The following is a 23,817-nucleotide window of genomic DNA, read 5'->3' on the forward strand; positions in this document are numbered from 1 at the left end:
GCACCCACATTAGGTGGCTCACAACCACCTACAACTCTAGCTCCAGGGCATCCAATGTCCTCTTCCGGATCCTAGGGCAGCTGCATCCATCTGCACATACCCACACAGAGACACATACAAATAATTTAAAATAAAAATAAATATTTCAAATAATAAGTAAAAAGTAACTTTTTTTAAAGTCCTTGCGGCAGTTTGCTTGGCCCAGGAAGTGGAACTATTAGGTGGTGTGTGTAGTGGGAAATTTTCCCCACAAGTTGGGAGGAGCTAAGGTGAGAGGAGAAAGGAGAGGAAGAGGAAAGAAGGGAGAGGGAGAGACGAGACAGAGAAGGGAACATGGAAGCGGACATGCGCCTGTCTCTAGCAGTCAGAGGTAGTTGATATATCTAGGTTGGGTATTGGGTTACACCTCTGATTGTGTGGGCATCTTGTTATTGATCATTACCAAATATATAAAGCCTTTGGATAACCTAAGCATTAGAGTCTCATTTGTACCGAGCCCCCATGGATGGCGGGATGGTCTGGGCTCATCCCAACCTTGTGGAGAGAGCATGGAAGATTGGCAGAGCCATCTCCCACACTGGCATCTCGTGGGTGGCAGGGCCGGTGTCTCTGATCGCCTGAGAAGATGGCCTGAGCTGAGCAGTGGCAGCCTCCGCTCCTGGCCGTAGGCCTAGGCTAGTCGGGAACATGGCAGCTGCTTAAGAAAAGCCAGATTGAATGCAGCCATTATTAAATATCTCCTGCAACAGGTGTGGACTTGCTGGAATAGATGTGGTCTTGTTGGAGAAAGTGTTACTGTGGGTGTGGGCTTTGAGACCCTCCTCCTAGCTGCCTGGAAGTCAGTCTCTCCCGGTTGCCTTCAGATCAAGAGGTAGAACTCTGAGCTCCTTCCCCAGCGCCATGTCTGCCTGGACACTGCTATGCTTCCAGCCATGATGACAATGGACTGAACCTCTGAAACTGTAAGTCAGCTCCAATTAAATGTTGTACCTTTTAAGAGTTACTTTGGTCATGGTGTCTCTTCACAGCAACAGAAACCCAAACTAAGACAGTCCTTAAAAATATAAGCATGACCCCAAGAGTTCCACCCTCCCAGCTTACCCAGCTATGCCCATGAGACTGGCGTCGGCCTGCCTCTCTAAACAGCACTCTGCTTCAGAGTTTTTTCTTAGATCATCCTTTTGTGGCAAGCCTATATGTGGTTAGGAGGCTCCTGACTACTGGACAGTGGGGTGATAAAGGCTGAACCTTACAGGAGGATGTTCAACATCTAAGGAGTCTTGGCAGACCCCTCGCCTCCTTGAAACTTGGTTCTGGTTCTCACCACTAGCTGGATTTTGCCCCTGGAGGTCAATAATGATAGTTTGTAACCAGTCTTTGAGGCTACCTGTGAAACCAGAGACCTTTGGTAAACAAGTTGAGGGAATGGGGTCCACGGGCTGCCTCCTGAGGTTTTGGTTCACTGTAGGTCAGCCTCAGTGTGACAACTGAGGGGGATTCAAGTCACAAACTGAGGCAGGAACTGCTCACACCTGAGATAATGTCTCCCAGCTCAGATTATGATTTCTTCCTATGTTCAGGGCGTCACTTTTAGAAGGACCATCTCCATCTCTACCCTGAAGCCCTGTGGTCCTCAGTCTTCCTACCCTCAGTTTTTGGCACTTAAAACCCACCTTCCCTGCCCAGCCAAATATTAACTGTCAACTTGCTATCTCAGATACCCTGTGAAGCTTTGTTCTAGATTAAGATTAGCCTCAGCAAATGTCTAGGGGAACTATCTTGATTGACTTCTTCAGTGCTGAATGTTGAGAAGATCCATCTTAACTATGGGTGGGACCACTCCCTGAGCAGAGCATTCTGGGATGTATAAAGTGGAGGGGCAAGCTGAGCACTAGTGTGCATGCATGAACCTCTGCCCCCTGCTTCAAGATCTGCTGCTTTGACTTTCCCACAATGATGGACTGTAACCTGGAACTCTGAGCCAAATAAGTGCTTTCTCCCTTAAGTTTTTTTTTTTTTCAGAATATTTACTCATAGCAAGTAGGACATCAGGTTTTCCCATCTTTGTCTCCACCCACCAGATACTACAAATTCCTTGACCTAAGGGGCTTCCCCACCATGCAGTAGCAAACCAATTCTTGCTATGTTATATACTGACCTCTCAGCGTGCGTGTGTGGATGCGTACATGTGTAAGGCCAGAGGTGAATGTTAGAAGTCTTCTTCTCTCTTTCTCTCTCTCTACCTTATTATTTGAGATAGGGTCTCTCACGGTACATGAAGCTCTTTGATTCAGCTGGGCTGGCTGGCCCGCCCCTGAGATCCTCCTGTTTCTACCTCCCAAGCATTGGGATCACAGGCAAGCACTGTGGTGCCTGGCTTTTTACACAAGTGCTGAGTATCTGAACTCGGATCCTTGTGCTTGTATGGCAGGCACTTTACTAACTGAACTACCCCCCTACTCCATGAACCTCTGTTTTTTTACAGGGTAAATATGAGGTCTTTGCTGAGGTTCAACTTCTTAATATAGTCAAATATTTATCTCTCTCACCACTTCAGGAATTCAACTTCTATAAATGTAACTGCAGGCCCAACCCATCTCCAACTGAACGGGACCTGTGGCTTCTCCAAAAAGTCAGGGTAGAACCTCCAGGGCAGGATGCAAGGAGAACGGACAGAGACAGGGTGCAGCCTGTGGTGAGGCAGGCTCAGATAGAGCATCTCTCAATCAGGAGTGCATCTGGCAAAGCTCAGTGTCAGGTCCTGATGGTCCAAGCCAATTAACTGCTACCAGACACGGCTCTCATCATCCTGTCCTAAAACCCATCCAGGCTTGAGGGCCAGTGTGGGGAGGGAAACAACGAGAACACCTGCAGCTGGAAGCCCAGATGTTAAGGGACTTCTGTGTGAACTTCGCAGTATTAAAAATAAAATCAAAAAATTAAAGAGAAAAGTTAAGCATACTGTCTTGGCTTGTATCCTCCAGGATGACTTTGAAAGCCTGGTGGTGAAGCTGAGCCGTCTGGATTTTTTTTTCTCCCTGATGCTTTCCCTCAAAGTCATTGACAAAAGGCATACAGTAAAAAGCCGATAGGATCTCACTCGGCTGCCCCCTCCATGCTGGAAGAGAAGTTAGAGAGACTCAGGGAATTATGTGACAACCCAAATACCACAAGGAACAAACATGCCCCAAACAGAGCTTGGTCAGACATAGAAACAGAGCTGGAAATGATGGGGACAGGGAAGCCCCAGGGTGGACTGGTCCCCAGCTTGCTTGTCACTTAAAAGGCAGTTGTTTTGAATGATCTTATGAACCTGAGCCTCCTCAGCAGCCACTAAGACAACCTCAAACTGTAACAGAGGCGCTGTGCTGACATGGGGTGGTAAAAGGGGTGCAAATGTATTTTGCCACCCCCAAGTGTTATGTGTGTCATGTTCCACCTGGCCCTGCATGACACCCTTGATAGAACTGGCCTCAATGTGTGTCCTAGATTCATTCAGTTGCTATGATTAAACTACACACACACACAATGTGACTGAGAGCATCTTAGGGGGTAGGGGAAGGTTTATTTAGGTTACACTTCCAGGCTAGAGTCCATCACTGAGGAAAATTCGAGCAGGAACTTGAAGCATTGCTTGCTGGCTCACTCACAGACAGACACTTGCTTAGCTAGCATCCTTATCAGGAAATGGTGTCACCCACCACACTGGGCTGGGCCCATGATACCAATTAATAATCAGGACAGTCCCCCACAAACATGCTATAGGCCAATCTGATCTTGGCAATCCTTCAGTCGAGACTCCCTTCTCAGGTGACTCTAGTATGTGTCAAAGTGACCATGGAAGCTAACTGGTGCAACGCATAAGTCCTAGAGTTTTAGGAACTCAAGAAAATAGTGTCCACCCCACACCAAGGTAGTACCAAAAGAGAGAGAGAGAGAGAGAGAGAGAGAGAGAGAGAGAGAGAGAGAGAGAACACTGTGTGGAAACAAATCCCTGATGACCTGTGTTCAGATGAAACCAATCACAAGAGGGAGTTAGGAGGAACCCTACCTGCGGGGTGACACAGAGCTCACAGCCCCCCCCCCAACCTTAGTGTGAGACATTGTTTTGTGGGAAATGCACCTGGCTGGCCAAATCTAGGAGCCATGGTTGGCTTCCAAACAGTTCCTAGACTATAAGCAACTCTAGCTGGCCAGGCTCAGTGCTGGGGTCTGGGCATACCAAGTGCCCAGAGACAAAACCAAACAGACCCGGTGTCACTGGACTGACTGAGCTGTTGACACAGGGTGTAATAAGTCATCCAACAAACAAATAGCACACATGCAGGCGGGACAGGTGCATCAAGGCCAATGGACGGGAGCCACTCTCCCTCCACAGATCCCACCCGTGAAGATAGGGATGTCTTGGGAACCACACTCAGGAGCCTTCTGCAGATACCATCCTGGAGAGGCTTCTGGCCACTGAGGCTCTGAGGTCTGAGCTGCCATTGCTGAGGTGCTCGTCCTCAAAATGCTGGTCCAGAGCCTCTAGACCTTCACAGTCCTCCAGTCTTCCCCATCCCCGCACACACCCATAAATATGAAAGACATGTTTGCCTTCTCCAGAACTCCATGCCAGGTGAGCCAGCCTCAAGATTCCTACATCATCATTCTGGTCCTCAAGCATCCTATGCCACCTCCAAGCCCATACCCATGAACCTGTGTCTGTATTCCCTTACACACCCATGCAAATCCTCTACTTTAAAAAATGTCATTGAATTCTGTTAAAGACGCTGGATACATTATTTCATTTCCACAGTAGGCCTCTGAGCAGTCTGCCTCCTCTCCACTCCTTATCCCCCCACTCAGCCCTGAGGCCTCCCTACACTGGGGAGCTCCTCAGACCTGGTCTCAACCCTACAGCAATGAGTTCCATATTTATGCCCCAGACCCAGCAGCAAAATTTTACCCTACACTCTATAGTGGGCCACAGACTCCAGATCTTCCTTGGTGTCTCCTCTTGAAGCTCTAAAGGAACCTCTGAAACCACCCTCTTGTTAACTCTCTTACCTCCCTCCTACTGAAAAATCCATCCCCCACTCCACCTTAGCAAAGGGCTCTGCCATTCCAGACGTCCACGTGCTCAGGATGAAATTCATGTTTCTTGGCCTTACACCTCATAGCACACACAATCAGCCCCTGTAGACGGTTCTACCACCAGAGGAAATCTAGACTTCAGTCCCCTCTTCTCCCCTCCATGGCTTAGTTCTGGTTCACTTACTAAGCCCTTGCCAGGAATGCTGATGGCTCTCATCTCCTGGCTCTATACTTGTCTCTCTGAGGTCTGCAGTGATCATGGAAACTGAGCAGGGTTCCCAGACTAGTGTCAGAACTTATCACTGCTGCTGCCAGGCCCCTGCTGATAGATACCCTCTGAATACATCTCCTGTCGTGCTCTTTATGGCTCTCTTGCTTCTGGTCCTAATGGGAGCCCTGACACAAGCTTACCCTTCTGCCTACCTAGAGCATTTTGCCTTTGTGTTTCCAGGTGATGGAGTCCTTGTCATTCAGATCTTAGCCCAAGTGTCCCCTCATCACGGAGTTCTTCCCAGACTACTTTTCCCATCCCCCTAGTTGCAATTCCATTTCAAAGAAACAATCTGCATCCTTGGAAGCCCAAGACAGTGCTCAAATCACAGGGCTTTCCATCAGTAGATCCTGCCCCGATCCTACAAGTAGGCCATCTTTTTCAGTGTGCCTGCTCTCTTTAGTATTCGTGTCATTCTGCCAGGACACTGATGTTTCCTAAACCCTAGACATGTGACCACCCCAGGTCTTGTTCTGAAGAAAGAGTAAAGGTTGAGGAAATAGCTTAGTGGGTAAAATGCTTATTGTAAGCATAGGCTCTGAATCCAACTCACATAAAAATAAAAATAATACATGAATAAGTTGGGTGGTAGTGGCACATACCTTTAATCCAATCACTCAGGAGGCAGAGGCAGAGAGGCAGAGAGGCAGAGAGGCAGAGAGGCAGAGAGGGGCAGAGAGGGGCAGAGAGGGGCAGAGAGGCAGAGGAAGAGGCAGAGGCAGGAGGATATCTGTGAGTTTGAGGACAGCCAGAGATACACAGAGAAACTATCAGGAAAACACAAAACAACAAACAAACAAACAAACAAACAAACAAAAAAGGTCAATTGTAGGGGTGTTTTAATAGCTGGTCATGATGGCCCACATCTTTAATCTTAGCACTCAAGAGGCAGGAGCAGGTGACTCTGTGAGTTCAAGGCCAGCCTGGTCTACATAGCAAGTTTCAAGCCAACTAGGGCTACACAGCAAGACTCTGCTTCACACACCCTGGAAATGTCAGTTTATATTGGCCCTTCTGGGCTACAGCATTAACTTTCCAATGCTTTGTTTCCCAGGAATGGCAAGCCCTGGACATAGCAAGGCTTTTCCATCTCCAGTTTAAGTCAGCAGCTTTCTGCCCATCAGTGGGCAGCTCACTCCCCATGCTGTCCCACCAGTGCAAGTCATGATGTAAATTCTTTAGTTTTAGAAGCAAGTTTTACTTAGCCCAGTGTATCTAAGGCAATATTCCAGTCAATATAAAACATCACGTCTGAACATTTTACTTGTTTTGTCTTGTTTCTCTGTGTTGTTCTTGAGTTGCAGTGTGTTTTGTATTTGAAGAATATTTTAATATGAATGGGGCCACCTTTCGAGGGCTCAGTAACCACACATGGCTGGAGGCTGTTCTATGGACTGGAGGGGCCATGAATAAGCAAGCAATGTGTGTGGCAGATCTGAGGAGAGCATAGAGTCAAAGCCGGGATGCATATGGTGTTTCCATTTAAACTTTCTGTGAAATGTCTTAAGATTAAGAACACAGTGCTGTGTTGTTCCCTTCCCCCCTCCTCTCTCTCTCTCTCTCTCCCTCTCTCTCTTTCTTTCTCCCTCTCTCTCTCTCTCTCTCTCTCTCTCTCTCTCTCTCACACACACACACACACACACACACATACACACACACACTCACACAGACAGACAGACAGACACACACACACCTTTTCTCAACATCACAACAAACTCCTTTGTGGCATCTTGAACTTGCAGCATGTGCAGGCTATAGGAGCCATCTTCCCCACAACAAGAGACAGAAACAGTGTGGTTATCAGGCTCCAAACTTTCCTAGTGTCAGGTCCACATGGAGACTGTCACAGTCTATTAACTAGCTTTAATACAGATGTGTTTCCAACAGAATTGATGAATCCTATACACCAGTTGCATGAGGTGAAGGCAATTCCTTCTCAAAGAGACAACACATGCATTTGGAAACGCAACGGTGAGCTCTGATCACACGCTTCATATTAACAAATCCCATCCTTCAGCAAGCTTATTGTCCTGGGGCAAACACCTGACAGCAGGGCCTGCAAAACCATGGCGTGTCACCAGCAAGGACAGCAACAGCCTGCTGAAGTGAGAACCCACAGCCTGGCATTAATATCCCTCATACTTTCTTCCTAGAGAGCCCCCCAACCCCCTGCCTGAGACAGTGAGAACTTCAGCCACAGTTAATACAGGATTGTTTCCTGAGGGCCGGCTGGGTCTTGGCACAAGGCTCAGGGCACACTGGGGAGGATGAAGGGGAAAGGGGGCAAGATGTCCTGTCTCTATTTAGAAATTGTAAAGGAGCCATGCTTGGTTAGGAGAGGAAAAGGCTGTCCCTGTTTTTGATGTAAACAACGTGGTCCTCTTTTGGAAGTAAAAACAGGCAGACAGGCCTGGAGGGGGGACCAGTATGCTAATGAGAAACCTTTGCTCCAGACAAGTGTCCTTCACATACCTTGGAGGAAGATGCATCAGATGGAAGAAGACGATAGATAAAAACTACGAAATAAAGCAGCCAAAGAAACCCTTCTCCTTAAGTTGCTTCACGTCCTGTATTTGTTCAATGCAATGAAAAAAGGAATCACTACAACAAGCCAAACTGTAACCAATAAAGAAGAGACTTAGGGCCAGATGTGGAAACATCTGTCACACAGCTCAGAGGAGGACATAGAGGAATTGAGGTATGAATAGCCACCAAAGTTTCCTTAGAATCTGGAAGAAAAAATTGAATCTGTGTTCTCAGAGACTTGGGCGTGCCCACCAAAGTGAGAAGAAACACGGACCTGAGAACCTAGCCTTCCTCAGAAACAGTCATGAGGCAGGTGGGCTCCCAGCGGAGATGGAGGCCACAGCAGGCTCCCCAGGAGTCTTGGGAAAAGTCAGGGTCTTACGGACTATAGCCAGGTGGACAGGTCTATACTGCCCAGGTATCTGCTTAGGATGCCAATCGTCTCTTCTGATTCAGAGCCTTCCAAGGCTCACCAGTCTGAATCTGTTCAACACAACTCTTCCCCAGCCGACCCCCCAAGAGATAAAACACCCAGGAAAAGTCATTTGCAGCAAGGATGCTGAGCTGGTACTGTGCCGAAACCTGAATGATGGTCCATCGATTGGCTCCCAGGCTCTGCAACTGTCAGATAACCTGCCAAACAGGGCCAGTGCCACCAGGTCCCACGGGGGGTTCTGAGTAAGCAAGTGCTAGAAGTTTGGCCATCAAGTGGCAGATAAAATATTCTAGCTCTCTAAGTCCCGTGAGTGTCATTCCGAGTAGAAAATGACATTATAGGTTGTGTTGGGTCATTGGGTAATTAGGCAAAATGAATGGCTAAGTAGCTTCTAAAAGCCACGTTACCACATGCTCCTCAGACACTCAAACAAATGAGGCACTGACCTGTCCTCATTTGTTTGAGCCCTGGGGACTGAGAGAAAAGGCCAACAGCACTCACAGTGTTCTCCTACCCCATGACCCCAGAGTGGTCCCCATCCTTGGTGCAGGTGGTAGAGGAGGAAGAGCACAAAGATTGTTCCAGGCTGCCCATGGTAACAGCTCCCTGCTGTCCACAGATACCCTAGCCCAAGCCTAGCACCTCACCTGTTCTGTCCAGTGGCATCCTTGTTTAACCTAAGAAAGCAGAACAGACCCTTGGAGAAGCATGTCCTCATGCTGCGTTGCTGCTCATGAGAATGCTGGGCTATCTTGTTTGTTGGTTGGTTGGTTTCTGTCCAAGTCTCCATTCATCCCAGTCACAACCCCACAAAATTAAGACTATGACCATCCCCATTGTCAGAAACAGATATGATGCTTTGATCACACAGAAAGGATGGGGCAGAGTCTGGATACATGAACTCTGCCTGCTGTAATTCCATGGCTCTTGTGATGGACTGGACCCAGCAGAGGCCAGGCAGGGAACAGACCTGGGCTAGGTCCTTCAAATGGATGGTTAGCACAGCAAAGTCAGAGGAGATAACGGTCTAGAGAATAGAAGATACAGGAAGCTTTCCCAGAGCTGGGGATAACCAAGGGAGGAGATGGTGTCACAAAACATGGAGCGTAAGTGGTAAGTGCAGGTGGGAGGTGGGGATGGTAAAAGTATGAAGAGCACCTTCTCCACAGCTGCCTTGCTTTGAAGATATCACCTGAAAGCAAAAGGGGAAGCAAAGAAGGAAGGGAGAGGGCTTTCAACCCTTCTGGCCTCCTATAAGCAGAACCTAACAGGAAATAGCTGAGAAATGGATGATGGGAAATGTAGTCTGAGTACTCTGGCCCAGCCTCATGGAGTGTAAACAGGTAACAGAAGCTGAGGGGAACCAAAAGAGTACCAACACCCAAGTACCACAGTCAAGTCTTCCCAATGACCTCTGTACCCTCGTGTGGTGACAGTCCTTGTTTTAGAGACAGAGAAAAGGAAAACTGAGAACTTATATAACATGTCCAAGGTCATCTGGGAGAATCCAATTTAAACACACATCTGCCTGGCTCCTCCACCCAGAAAATTGGATATGCACATGAAAATCTTGTCTGGGAAAAGTTGGACCCAAGATTCTCATGTCACATGCCCCGCTGGTGAATTGTCTTTCATATGATGTTGCCCCTTCAAAGGATGTATGCACGGACGACCTGCATCTCCCATCTGCATTCTGTGGTTCTCAGCCCTCCTGATGGGGCTATCCAGAGCCAAGAGCAAGCTACAGAATCTATAGCCCCTCTCTGCAGACACTGTCAGGACCTGACACCCACAGCAAGGCTAGCTAAGGCAATCTACATGGAGGTAACCTCCACAGAACTCAGCCCCAGGCCAGGATCAGAAGGCCTATAGCTTGATCCTTTGGGTCCCTCCCCACTTCACCCACATCCCAAACTGTTCCCTCCTTAAGCCCCATCTCCTTGCTGGATGCAATTGCTAGTGAAAGGAGCCTGCTGTGTCACTAGGGAACTTAACAAGGCTAATTCCACTGAAACCTCCATTAACTTTACTACTTTTCTGTAAGTGCTTCATTGTAAATAACGATTCTGCACCACGGAAACACTGCTGGGAACTCCCAGTGGACAGAAAATTAAAGCAAAGCCGGCTTCTGCTGCCTGCTTGTAGAATGCGCTGTGGCGGTTGTGTAAGCTTCCAAACCACAGAAGGCTGCAGACATCTCCCACTGATTCCAGGGGTGGCTCTGTCTAATCTACCTTAATGAACAGATCTGTGTAGCACTCCACTCTCTGTAACACCACACCAAATCTCACTCCCTCAGACTCCTCTGGGGAGAAAGCACTGCCACAACTGTGTGCATAAGGAGAACTCACTCATCTCAGGCAGGCACGTGGCTTAGTGCCCCTCCACCTCCACCACCACCAGCCGCCCTTCTATCTAATAAATTTCAAGGAGAGATAGGGCTGAGGGCAAAAGATGTGTGTGTGTGTGGGGGGGTGCGGGGGTGTGTGGGGGTGTGTATGTGTGTGCTCTTTCTAAGATGTATAGTGTGCACATACACATTTATGACTATTCACATGTATACACATTCACATGGAGCCAAAGGACATGTTGGTTTTACTTTGTTAAGATTTTTCTTTTTAATTATTTGTACATGTCTGTTAAGGACTTGGTTTTAATACTTTTGAGTTAATCAGGAATCTGCATGTCTAAACACTTGCTGAAGGTCCTTGTTCCCAATTGGTTTTTGATTGATCAATGAAAAGCCAACGGCCAGTGGCTGAGCAGAGAGAGATGGGCAGAACTTTCAGATTGGCCACTGGCCACTTCCCCAGTTGGGCCTAGAGTAGCCTGGGAAGTCTCAGGAGTACCAGAGTGGAGCATTTGCTAGTGGGGGAAGGTTTAGGAGTGCCAGTCTTTGAGCTAATTACAGCATTTCATAAATTAACTGACGTGTGTGTGTGTATGTATGTGTGTGTATGTTTGATTCAAGAATTCAGATTGCTCCTGGACAGGTTCACGTGTGCACCCGCCCAGGCGCCAAAGCAGGGTGGCTTAGCTAAACTTACTGATGTACATGTCTATGCATATGTAAGTGTATGCACATGTCTGCGGGTGCCCACAGAGGCCAGCTGGAGTTACAGGCAGTTGTGAACTGCCTAGCATGGCAGCTGAAAACTGAACTTGGAGCCTTCAAAAGAGCAGCAAGAGCTATGAACGGCCCAGCCATCTCTCCATTCCCCCATCTTATTACTTGAGACGCAATTTCTCAGTGGCTGGAAATTCTCCTGTGCAGCTATGCTGGCTCACCAGCAAATCCCAGAGGTCACTCTGTCTCAGTGTCCCCAACACTGGGATTGCAAGCATCCACCACCACACCTGGCTTTTTATGTGGATACTAAGGCTCGAACTCAGGTTTACATTTGTGCAGTGTCTTGAGAAACACAAATACGAAATATGTCTAGTTGGTATAACAAGAGTTCTATTTTATTACACTGGCGGGTCATCACAGGAAGTTCATACTCGACGTTCCTACAGTCCTAAGCCTATCTCCAAGGCTGCCCAGCTGTGTGACATATCTTAGCTGATGGTCAAGTCTAATCTCTCATGGTAGTCTCTAGAGCCAGCATCGAGATACCTGGGGAGACCTCGAGTTGTAGGGCAGATCTCTCCAGCAGTTCTGAAAATGTGCAGAGCAGAGCATTGCTCGTGGGCTCTGCTTATGTACTGTCCAGTGGGCATCATGGAGTTCTAACCGTGTGTCTGGTTATCTTGAGTGAGTGACATCACTGGGTTCTGGCTATCAGGTGCAGCCTTGGGTGAAGTGGGGTTCCTGACTAAGCTAGTGTACATGTCTAAAAGGGCATTTTTTTACTATGCTCATTATATGCAGAAAAATCTTTACTGACCAAAATCTTTACTGACTGAGTCATCTCCCTATCTCTCTGCAGGAATTTAGAACTCCACAGAGCTGCCCCAGCCCTTCGCTCATATCCTGCTCCACAGACAGACTGCTGCTCCAATCCTGCCTCGGGGCCTCAGTCCTAACTCCCTGTGTCCCTGTGTCCCCATGTCCGTGTGTCCCTGTGACCCTGTGACCCTGTGTCCCTGTGCCATATGTACAGCACACAGCTCCCTCCAGCCCTGGGAAGGGTCAGCGCAGGAAGCCACTAAAATAAGAACCACCTATAACAGCAATGGGAGTCAACCTCATTTTGAAAATAATCGGACAGTCAGTCAGGCCCCCAGCTACACAGGGACAGGGAAAGCATGTGGTGCAGAGCCCTTGAGAGAAAAATTCTGACAGATTCTTAGATAACTGATCCTGATGACACCTGAGAATTGTAGGCCTCAGCTCCCTACTCGGTGGCTAGAAAGTACAGGCATGTCTCCACTGAGCTCAAAGCAACCTTTTGCTTAGCTCTGGCCTCAGCACAGCACTGGGCCCCAGGCTGCAGAGTGACACAGAGCCTGAGAGCCTCCTTGAGTCACAGGCTCTAATTTAAGTGTCTCTCTGCCTTCCACACTTGCTTGCCACATGCCTAGTTGGAGCCGCAGACAGGTTTAGGTGACCCAAGAAAATCACAACACATGCACAGATCAAGAGAAAATTCGGCCGCCCACGCACATTGTGCTAGAGTCTAGATGACAGACACCTGAACAGGCTTCCGGCTTCAGCTTCCCCACTCTGATTATACACAAGAAAAACTGTTTTCCTCAAAATGATAGGGTCTTAAACTTGAGGAAAATTTTAGGGTGAGTAATCCAATATAAACTGTCCCCAGCCAGGGCATCAGATGACAGCCCCACACTGCCCTCAGACATATGCTTGTCTTCAATGCCCCCAGCAGCCTGAGCAGGCATTATTAATTCCAGCTCCATTTGTCATGTGGTTGGTGATCAGCTATAGTAAATGGCAGATGGGAGACTCAAACCTGGCTCTTTGCACTCTGGGTCCTTTTTCCTCTTTGCCACACTACATGGTTCCTGTTCCAGAGCCCCTGAGGTTAGCAGTCCAAAGGGGTTAGTCCAGGGTCACTCCTCAGCAGTGATTTCCAGAATCCTTCCTTTGGACAGCCCTGCAGGCTGCGGCAGCTGTCACTCTGCATTTTCCTCCACTGATGTCGGCCTCCCTCCTGACCTCAGTTTCATCATGATGTGTGTTTAAATTTGATCCCAGAAGGAACTTCAAGGCAAATTTCCCCATTTGTGATGCTTATAAAACTTGTCATTGTTTGTGCTATTACAGGGCCATCAAACACGGGAGGTAGGGGGAAGAGGGGAGCAGTGTTCCTAGTTATAACATGGTTTTGTTTCCCTTTGGGATGAAAGCACGCCACACACAAAAGACTCCAGATCCTAAGGATTATGCCTAAGGTCATCCTTTGGCCTCCATAGATGTACACATATGAACACACACACACAGTCAGGGGAAGGTGTTCCTCAGATGTTAGCAGCTCCTGCTGCTCTTCCAGAGGATCTGAGTTTAGTCCCCAGACCCACATCAAATTGCTCACAACAGCCTGGCATCCCCAGAAGAGGGGATCCAACACCCTCTTCTGGCAGTCACTTCATATATGGCATGTATGCACATATGTACATGCCTGTGTGCCTGCACACTTACACATGTGCACGTGCACACAAATAAAAAGAAATGTTCCTTTAAAAGAGAGGCTTGCAATAACCACACCAAGAGGACTTTTTACCTTTAAATCATGCCCCAAGTAAAGATTTTACATAACATTCATGTGCATAGACAGAAGGAGAAAAGAAACCTATTAAAAGACACTGATAAGGCCATGCAAGCACGGTGGCACTACCTGTAATCCCATCCCTTAAGAGGTTGAAGCAGGCTTCTTTTCCAGTTTCCGCGGCAGCCGCAGCCATGAGCAGCAAAGTCTCACACGACACCCTGTATGAGGCAGTGTGGGAAGTCCTGCACGGGAACCAGAGCAAATGCTGCAAGTTTCTGGAGACGGTGGAGCTGCAGATCAGCCTGAGGAACTACGACCCTCAGAAGGACAAACGTTTCTTGGGCACCATCAGGCTTAAGTCCACCTCTCGCCCCAAGTTCTCAGTATGTGTCCTGGGGGACCAGCAGCACTGTGACTAAGCCAAGGCCGTGGAAATCCCCCCACAGGGACATCGAGGCGCTAATAAACTTAATAAGATCAAGAAATTGGTCAAGAAGCTGGCCAAGAAGTACGATGCCTTTTTGGCCTCCAAGTCTCTGATCAAGCAGCTCCCACGTATCCTGGTCCCAGGCCTAAACAAGGCGGGCAAGTTCCCCTCTCTGCTGACACACAATGAAAACATGGTGGCCAAAGTGGATGAGGTGAAATCTACAATCAGGTTGCAGATGAAGAAGGTGCTGTGTCTGGCTGTTGCTGTCGGCCACGTGAAGATGACCGATGATGAGCTGGTCTACAACATCCACCTGGCTGTCAATTTCTTGGTGTCCTTGTTCAAGAAAAACTGGCAAAACATCTGGGCTTTGTACATCAAGAGTACCATGGGCAAGCCCCAGCGTCTGTATCAGGATGCTCCAATAAACCTCAGTGCTGCCATCCAAAAAAAAAAAGGAGAGAGAGAGAGAGAGGTTGAAGCAGTAGGATTCCTGTGAGCTCAAGATCAGCCCAAGGAACATAGTGTATTCAAAACCAGCCTGGGCTACAGCGTGAGACCCTAACTCATAGCCCCTCCCCCTCCTGAAAACGGAGGCGCTAACTAGATGATCAGCAAGTGTTAAATTTGGTGAAAATTTAAAATGGAGGGCAGGGCATGGAGGCCCACAGAGTAAAAAAAAAAAAACTAGCATTCATAAGTTACTTGCTGTTATAAAAGGGAAATCTAATTTTTCAATGAAAGATTCAGGCAGTAACAAAATGAACCCACGGATGGAACTTGGTAGCGTTATGAGTCAGGACATAGACATAATGAGATTCCAGATACTGCACAGACTAAGACCGTGGCATCTCCATAAAGCAGTCTTGCTCAGACAGTTAAATGTGAATCTAATGAATCCTTTCCAGGGCCACCAGGAAGCCAGAGAACAGGTCTAGCATCACATCACCAAAGTCAGATCTCCACAACCGTTCCAGACCTGGTCCCACGAAGCCACCAGCAATATCATGATGGTAAGTATAGACAAGTCAGCTGGAGATGTCACCAACACCCCTTCAGGGCACTGTCAATAGATCACTGCTCACTCTGTTGCTGCTGTCCACGCCAGTCTAGAGTCCAGATGGTACCTTCCTGCAATCCAGTCATAAGGGGAGCTAGAAAGTATGTACCAGACATTTTCAACGGCATGTGGGAAGAAACAGGCTCTGCTTTTATAAATGGACATTTTAAGAATAGCAAAATTCAGAAAGACAAAAGAACTCAAATGTGCTGAGGGCTGGCTCAGTTGGTAAATTGCTTACTGGGGGAGCAGGAAGAGTTCAGATCCCTAGTACCCATGTAAGAAGCCAAATATGGTGGAGCACATCTGAAATCCTGCACTGGGGAGGCAGAGGTAGGAAGATCCCTCTAAATTGCCCACTGGGTAATATTGCCAAATCGGTGAGCCTCCAATTCAATGAGAGCTCAAAAAATAGCATGGAGAACAAATAAAAAAAGACACCAACATATCTACCTCTGGCCTCCATGTCCATGTGGGCACATATGGGCATGAACCCATGCGCACATACACATACCTACATCGCATGCACACATGGAAGAGTTACCATGTATGTACACACAATCAGACATAACTGAAGGACTCTGTGCTTGTGACCCAGTTCCTGGTACTCAGAGATAAGACCCACTGTGCTAAAGACTCCGCCCTCCAAATCCAGACTCCATCACACACTGACTGGATGTTATCCAAGGATAAGCACCAAGCTTAGGGAAAACAAAGGGGCCCTGAGGAGTACCACTATAACCTCAACTTAGAAGTTCACATGTCACTTAAGAAGGCTTCCAGGGTAGAAGCCATGAATGGTAGGCTTGAGCCAACCTTAACAGCCTGGAGAAAGAGAACAAGGGTGGGGCATAGCTGAGGCACCCAAGTTCTCTGAGAACACACTGTCCTGTAATGAGGCAAAACTATTACATTAATATCCTAAGGACCTCTCTGAGCTCTGCTCAGATCATCTGCAGACAGCGGTCAATGCTGCATAGAAATTGAGGTCTCCAAAGGCTAACTTAACAATTAATCAGAGGCAACGCCAAAACCCTCAAAATGGAAATCACCCCGCAATTACAAGAGGAAATCTACCTTGGGGGACCTCTTGATATTGACGTTGTTCCCCTTGGACCCATCTAGTGAGCCTAGTGTGAACTCTGTTGATAAAGGTCCAAAGGGGAGGGGAGTATTCATACATCAAAGACATAATTCTTAGCGTTTTGTCATATCAGCTTTCCTCTTTCATCCTGTGCCTCGTCTTGAAGGAAAGTCATTGCTGTCAATCAGAAGTGCAGCAGACTTGACTTCAAAACGTGCCTGAATCTGGCCTTGTGCTCACTTGTCTTCAATCTTCCCTTCCCACCGAACACCCTCTATTCTCCATAAAGATACTTGGAATCTGGCGTTCCTGACTTCCACAGCCACAGGCTCCTAGAATTCCTGCACAGTCTCCTCATCATTAGCACCCCACTTGCTGCTCTCTGCACGTCTTGCCATATGTGGATTAACCTACTCAAGAATTTTCAGTGACTCCCTGCTGCCCATGAGATGAAGGAGGAACTTCCTGGGTTCCAGTTCCTATGTGAGCCAGCCTGGCACTTCTCCACAGCACCCTCTCCCAAGAATGTCCTTAGTTGCACACCTGGAAGACAGGAACGGTAGTGCACAATTGTAATCCTGGCATTTGGGAGGCAGAGGCAGGAGGATCAGGAGTTCAAGGCCAGCCTCAGATACATAGTAAGTTTGAGGACAACCTAGTCTACGTGAGACCCTGTCACAAGATGAAGTGGGGGAAGCAGCACATTGTGAGGCAGCATGTGCAGGTGTGCACCCATACATTATTATCATGATGATGATGAAGATGATGGAGGAGGAGAAGAAGAAGAAGAGGAAGAGGAAGAAGAGGAAGAGGAGGAGCAGCCTACATGGGGCTTGAGAAATGGCTCAGAAGTTAAAAAGCACTGAGGGCTACTCCAAAGGACTTGGGTTCAATTCCCAACACCTACGTGATTAGTTCACCAAACATCTGTAACTCTAGTCCCAAGGGATCAAATACCTTCTTCTGGCCTCTTTGGGCACTGCACCTACACACATGCAGATAAAATAGCTATATGCATAAAATAAAAATGAAAAGCATAACGTATGTTTTAAAAAGCAGTCTCCAAGAGGCTGAAGCATAGTGAATACTCACTCACATAAACCCATCCCTCGAATGGCTGAGACAAGAGAACCATGGGTTTCAGGGCAGTCTGGGATACATAGCAAGACGCTGCTTCAAAGAGATAAAACAGAAAAAGTCTCCAAACCTAAAGCTAAAGGTCTCTCATGTGGCAGCAAACTTCGGACTCGCTCACAAAGTCCTTTCCATGTACTTTTCAGGGATGAAGGTCCACAAATATCTTAGCCATCTACACAAACTAGCCCTTCATTTCCATTCCTCCGCCCACGCAACCGCTTGCCTCCTCCCTGACCTTTGCTTCCAGGTTAATTATAAATAGTTTTGTCTATCGGAGAAATTGAGCTGAATTAGCTTACTTTTAATCTCTCATCAATAATTCAAATGACCATTTCCCACAAATGGAAAAGTAAAACCATTTGGGATGGCAGTTACTCCTTCACGAGGCTTCACTGGACCAGACAGAGTGTAGTCTCTTCAAGTAGGTGCCAATAGCATCCTTCCAACAGCCCCATTCCTGAACACCCTCCATCTGGCCTGAACCTGCACCAGGGAGCATGCAGGGTGTCCCAGGCTGGTCCTGTCCTGTCTGACAGCCCATTAGCCCCAGCTGTTGGAGACATCTGCCTGTTCCGATTATCATCAGAGCAGAGGAGACACAATGGCTCCCAGCCTCATGCTGTCTCCCCTGTGCTCAGCTGTCATCAGGTGACTGTGTTTCAACTTCCAGGCTCACTGAGTCCATCCCTAGTTGCTATTTTTAATCCTCCTGTGAGGTCAGCCGCTGGTAAGGCAAACCAAAACAGCACTAAGTTCCTGCCAATCCCCCCAGGCAAGAAAAAGGGCAACCTCCATGCTGAGCAAGATCCATTCATAAAAAATGCATGCAACATCAGGTCAGCTTTCACTGTGCAGCACGGCTGGGGACCCCAGGGTGCTCGAGAAGGACACAGACACTATGGTGCTCACTGTGTCATCAGAGAGTACACTGAGGCTCCACATCCAGGCCACCACCAAGGCCACCTCTAATGTTCAAAATGATAATGTTTTGGTTGTAAGGGGACAAAAATCCCCAGGTGCTGACACATGTTGATCCACTAGTAATTGTTTCCTGGGGCTGTGGTAACAAAATAACTGCAAGCTAAGTAGTTTGTAACAGCAGGAAGTTACTCTCCCACAGTTCTACAACTAGAGAGTCTTACTGAAATCCTGCAGGCCACAGACCAGGCAGGAACTCTCAGGGACAGTCATTTTTGACCTCTTCCAGTCTCTAGAGCAATGATTCTCACTCAACCTTGCTAATGCTGTGACCCATTAATACAGTTCCTCCTGTTGTGGTGACCCCCCCACCATAAAATTATTTAATTGACACCTTATAACTACAATTTTGCTACTGTTGTGGATCACAATGTAAATATCTGATATCCAAGGTATCTGATATGTGAGGCACAGGGGTCGTGACCCACAGGTTGAGAACCAATACTCTAGAGACATCCAGACGCCCCTGCTTGTGGCTGCCTCGCTCCAACCTCTCTCTCTATGGTCCCATCAATGCCTCTTTTGTCTGTATCTTCTCCTTAAATCCCCCATGACAGTGTGTGTGTGTGTGTCTGTCTCTCTCTCTCTCTCTCTCTCTCTCTCTCTCTCTCTGTCTATCTGTCTGTGTTGGCCAGTGAGCCCCATGGATCTTCCTGTCTTCATCTTCCAACACTCAGATTGCAGGCTCACACTGCCACACCTGGCTTTTTACACTGTGCTGGGGATCCAGGTTTTCATACTTGCCCACCAAGTACTTTATACACTGAGCCCTGACCCACCAGCCCAACTTGATCGAGATGGTCATTCAATCTCAAGATCTTTACCTTCTTCTTCAAAGACCTTTGTTCCAAATAAGTTAGTCCTCCCAGGAGATAAGTATCCAGACATACCTTTTGGGAGTGTGGGGTAATAGTTACTTTTTTATTTCTCTGACCTAAATACCAGACAGAAACAGCAATGGGAGGATTTTTTCCCCTTCCCAGGAGGATTTATTTTGGTTCACAACTTCAGAGGATTCATCCTATGGCTTTAGAGCCTATCTGCCTAAGCAAACCATTATGGCGACAGGCATTTGTAACTACAACAAAGAGAGGGATCCAAGGTACACCCTCATTGATCAAGGCTCGGCCTCTTATCATTTCCATAGTTTCCTAAAATATTGCCAACATCTGGGAAAGAAATATTCAGAACATGAGCCTATAGGAGACACCTCAGATTCAAATCATAGCATTAGGCTGGCTGCACAGTTGCCCTGTGGTGACCTGGACAGTAGAAGAAAGGATAAAAGCAGAGTTGGGGGAAAGGAAGGGTAAATCTCTCCACTTGAGTCTCAGCTCTGCCAGTTCCTAAGGTGATTCAGTTTTTGTTGTTGTTGTTGTTGTTTTGTTTTTTGACGGGGTGGAGGAGTGGTTTTTCAAGATAGGATCTCTTTGTGTAGCCCTGGCTGCCCTTGAACTAGCTCTGTAGATCAGGCTGGTCTCAAACTCACAGAAATCTGCCTGCCTCTCTGCCTCCCAAGTGCTGGGATTAAAGGTGTGCTCCACTTCCACCTGTCTTCAGTTTGTTCTTGGGATACCCTCTAACACATGGTTTTCTTCCATTATGAGAATCAGCAGGGCAAAGATCTATGAACAGGCCATTCTTCCCACCTCTCTCACTCTAGAAGGCCAAATCGGCTCACTCCAGATCCAAAGGGAAACAGAAACTTTGTGGCGCTAAAGCGGTGGTCTATGGTATGGGCTGGGATGTAGTTCAGTTGGTAAGCTGCTTGCCTGGCATGCAGAAGCCCATCAACAATGGGTGGTGGTGGGCGGTGCCATCCTAGCATTAATAAGGTGGAGCCCAAGATCATCCTCAGCTGTGCGTTGAGTTTGAAAGCATTCTGGGCTATATGAGAACCTATCTGAAAAAAAACATTTTTTTAATTTTTAGTAGCATAAAGTATAGCCAAATTCCCCCACTCCAGGGTATCAGCACTCTCTGTTACCTCTTGAGAGGCCAAGACTTTCTCGGCTCTGGCACCTGGCCTGTCGTCTCTCTTGACTCTGCCTCAGCACCCCAACAACACCAACTCCTCTCCATCTCTCTAGTCATTGTTTGCTTTTAATTACTAGGACAACTAAGTGAGCCCCCAGCGTGGCCATGTGCAGACACGCCTGGCCGCCTCTGACGGGTAATGAATCGCTCAGCCTCATTCAAGGACAGGCCTGGGAGGCTAGCAGCAAAAAATTGACTGAACAAAGACAGGGTCAGCTCAGAAGTCAGGGAGTATTGACTAGGGATTCATGTCCCAGTCCCAGACCATCCCGCCTCCCCTCTTGTGGTCCTGTGTTTGATTTCTATGCAGATTTGGTCTCAGAACAACATCTCTCTGACCAGAGAAGTACTTCCTGGGAAAATGGACAGTAGATACTGCATCAGCATCGAAATGGAGACCCTCAACTTCTGTTGTAGGTGAACTTTTCCTAAGGCCAGAGAGAAAACATGCATGGCTGTAGGCCCCTCTTGTATTACTTTCGTCCCTAAGCTGAAAAAGCCACAGGCTCCCCAATAGTATTGCCCAAATGCCACATTTTGCACACAAGGCCTCCCCAAAGCCAAACACAATCAGGAAAATAAACACGTTCAGTGACCCAGGTAGAGGCCTGAGAGGCAAGCAGAGTCAACCATTTTATATGCTGAGCTATCCCTGCCCTGGCAACAGAGACTCAGAGAAGCCTAGTATTTCCAGACTGGCTGAACTGTTGTAAGAAGCTAGAGGATAGACCATTCCCAATGCTGTGTCATGACTATAGCACATAGTTCAACAAACACAGACCTATGGGCACTGATGATGCACAGGCTGCCCTAGTGCAGTAAAACTGAGATGATTCTTCGGGGGTGGGGGGCAATGGCCAGGGTGCACAAAGATTCTGGGTGAGCAGATGTACTAGGCAGTTTTCTGGGAAACCAAGAACACTACGGTTATGAGAGTAAAGAGCAAATACACCTCAGGTCCTCTTCCCTAAGAATGGCAAGTACCAGGGGCCAGAGTGGAGGCTCAGCAGTTAAGAGCACTTTCTGGTCCTGCATTCAGTTTTTGAATTCAGCTCCCAGTACCTATATGGGAGCTCACAGCCACCTTTTACTCCAGCTCTAATGAATTTCATGCCTAGAAGAGTAGGAACACTATTGGTTGTGTTCCTTCCAGCTGAAGTTCCAAGGTTGGGATTTATTGTTGACCATGTTTTATCTGGATTTTACAAATTTCCTGCAATCTCTACCATATTGTTCTTATCAGTGAAGGAAAGAGATCCTCTTAAGATATGCGAATATAGATTGGCCATCTTTCTAACACTTATGTCATTCCAGGATAAGACCCAAAATTAATCTATAAGTCCCACCTGCCCAAGGACCAGGTAACTTCCTAGAATGCTGGGAGTTGTAGTTCATGGAAAATTGCAAAAGCAAATGGGAAAATACAGTGGCTGTATGGTCTTGTCGTTAAAAGTACCTACAACATAAGTCTTGTGGCTACTAGCTGGGAAACCAGGGGTAGTCCTGCCCAAAGTCCATCCTGGTCAGTGTTTAATTCAAGCTTACTTCAAATTTGGCTCAAAATTGTGGAACTGTTTTTTTTTTTGTTGTTGTTGTTGTTTTGTTTTTGTTTTTTTTTAATGTCAGGATTAACAGAATGTGAAGAGAAAAACTCCCAAGAATCCTGAATAAGTCAAAGGGAGTCATTATTAACCACACACAGGACTGTCCCAAGCAGATTAGCAGCAAACAGCCTCAACCCCCAGTTGGTTCGAGTTTTTAAGGGCAAAAAATGCAATTGTGCCCTATACAAAAGGTAGCTCTGGACATCTAAGAAGCAGGTGTTTAGAGAAGTGGACAGATAACAGTTAGCTGGTCAACCTTTAACGATAAAGGTCAAAGCAGTTAATCTGTAGTGCAGAAATTTAGGGCTGGTCCAGAAACCAGTTGACTTTAGGAATTTATGATTGGTCTTAGTTTTACCCAAGATAGATTTAGCACTTAAAATATTCTTATGAATACTTACATACAATAGCATAACTATAGTTCCATGGCCTATTAACATATCCCCATACCCACTGTGTAAGAACCTGTGTCCTATATGTTGGTTAACAGCAGTTTTGATAACAGAGGAAATACACCCATCGGGCATATATCCAGAGGTCCAGCATCTGTGACCCTCCAGGACCACTGGGCACTCTGGAACATCATCTCCCTACACAAATGCTAGAAGCCCAGCTCCACAGTTTATCCCACTTAAAAATAACCAAAAGAACAAACTAGATTTCATCAATCACTTAGGCTTTACAGATTCCTCCTCCAGGACTCCGCAAAGAAGAAGTAAAGTAACAAGACAGATGTAGTCACTAACACAGAGTGCCTGGTTTGCTAAACAAAGAGTTTCTGATGCTATAACTCAACTTACGCTGGTGTGGTGGGATCAGAGTGGGGTGGAGAGGAGCCACAGGACAAGAGACAGGCAGTCTTGCCGCCACAGAGTGGGAAGACATTTCCTGGCTCCACTAGGTAATGTGTGTATCCCCACCCCTCTACTCTGAGATCTCCCAAAAACTCTGCTCCATCCCAAAATGTTAAGAGCAGTTCTCTCCTCAAGGGAGACCCAGGCACTTCTTGACTACTCTTATGTCAAAAGACAAGACAGACAGCCCTTTCCTTCATGTCTCTCTTCTCAGTCATTTCCTGAGCACTGACTATATAAACAAGTACCTAAGTGTCCACTGTTAGGTCTCAGGCTGTCCAAATACCAAGAAATGACATCAAATTGGACTATGGGATTTCTGGGGATAAGATGAAAGCCAGCATTTCTCAGGAACTTACAAAATCAGTTCCCTCTGCCAAAAGATGTCATTTCCATTATCTCTGGCAGAAGGGGCACATGGCTCTCCAAAGACATGTACCTGTGGCTGCATATCAAAGCTCATGCTGGCTTCCAGGCTCCCCCAGTCCCTATTCACAAGGACTTGTCATCCATTTCAAAGCTCCCACACCAGTCTCCTGGCGCTTCCCTCCCCATCAGCTACTCACTCTCCTTACAACCCCCTACAACCCACTAGTCTCTACTATTCTCTCTCTCTCTCTCTCTCTCTCTCTCTCTCTCTCTCTCTCTCTCT

The 23,817-nt window shown here is 47.3% G+C and overlaps 1 pseudogene; it reads left to right on the forward strand.

Moving 5' to 3' along the window:
- The first annotated feature begins 14,172 nt into the window (after positions 1–14,172).
- Positions 14,173–14,910, forward strand: LOC114627965 (annotated as a pseudogene).
- The last annotated feature ends 8,907 nt before the right edge of the window (positions 14,911–23,817 follow it).

The sequence above is a fragment of the Grammomys surdaster genome, unplaced genomic scaffold, assembly GCF_004785775.1.
Source record: "Grammomys surdaster isolate TR1022 unplaced genomic scaffold, NIH_TR_1.0 262, whole genome shotgun sequence".
NCBI classification, from domain to species: Eukaryota; Metazoa; Chordata; class Mammalia; order Rodentia; family Muridae; genus Grammomys; species Grammomys surdaster.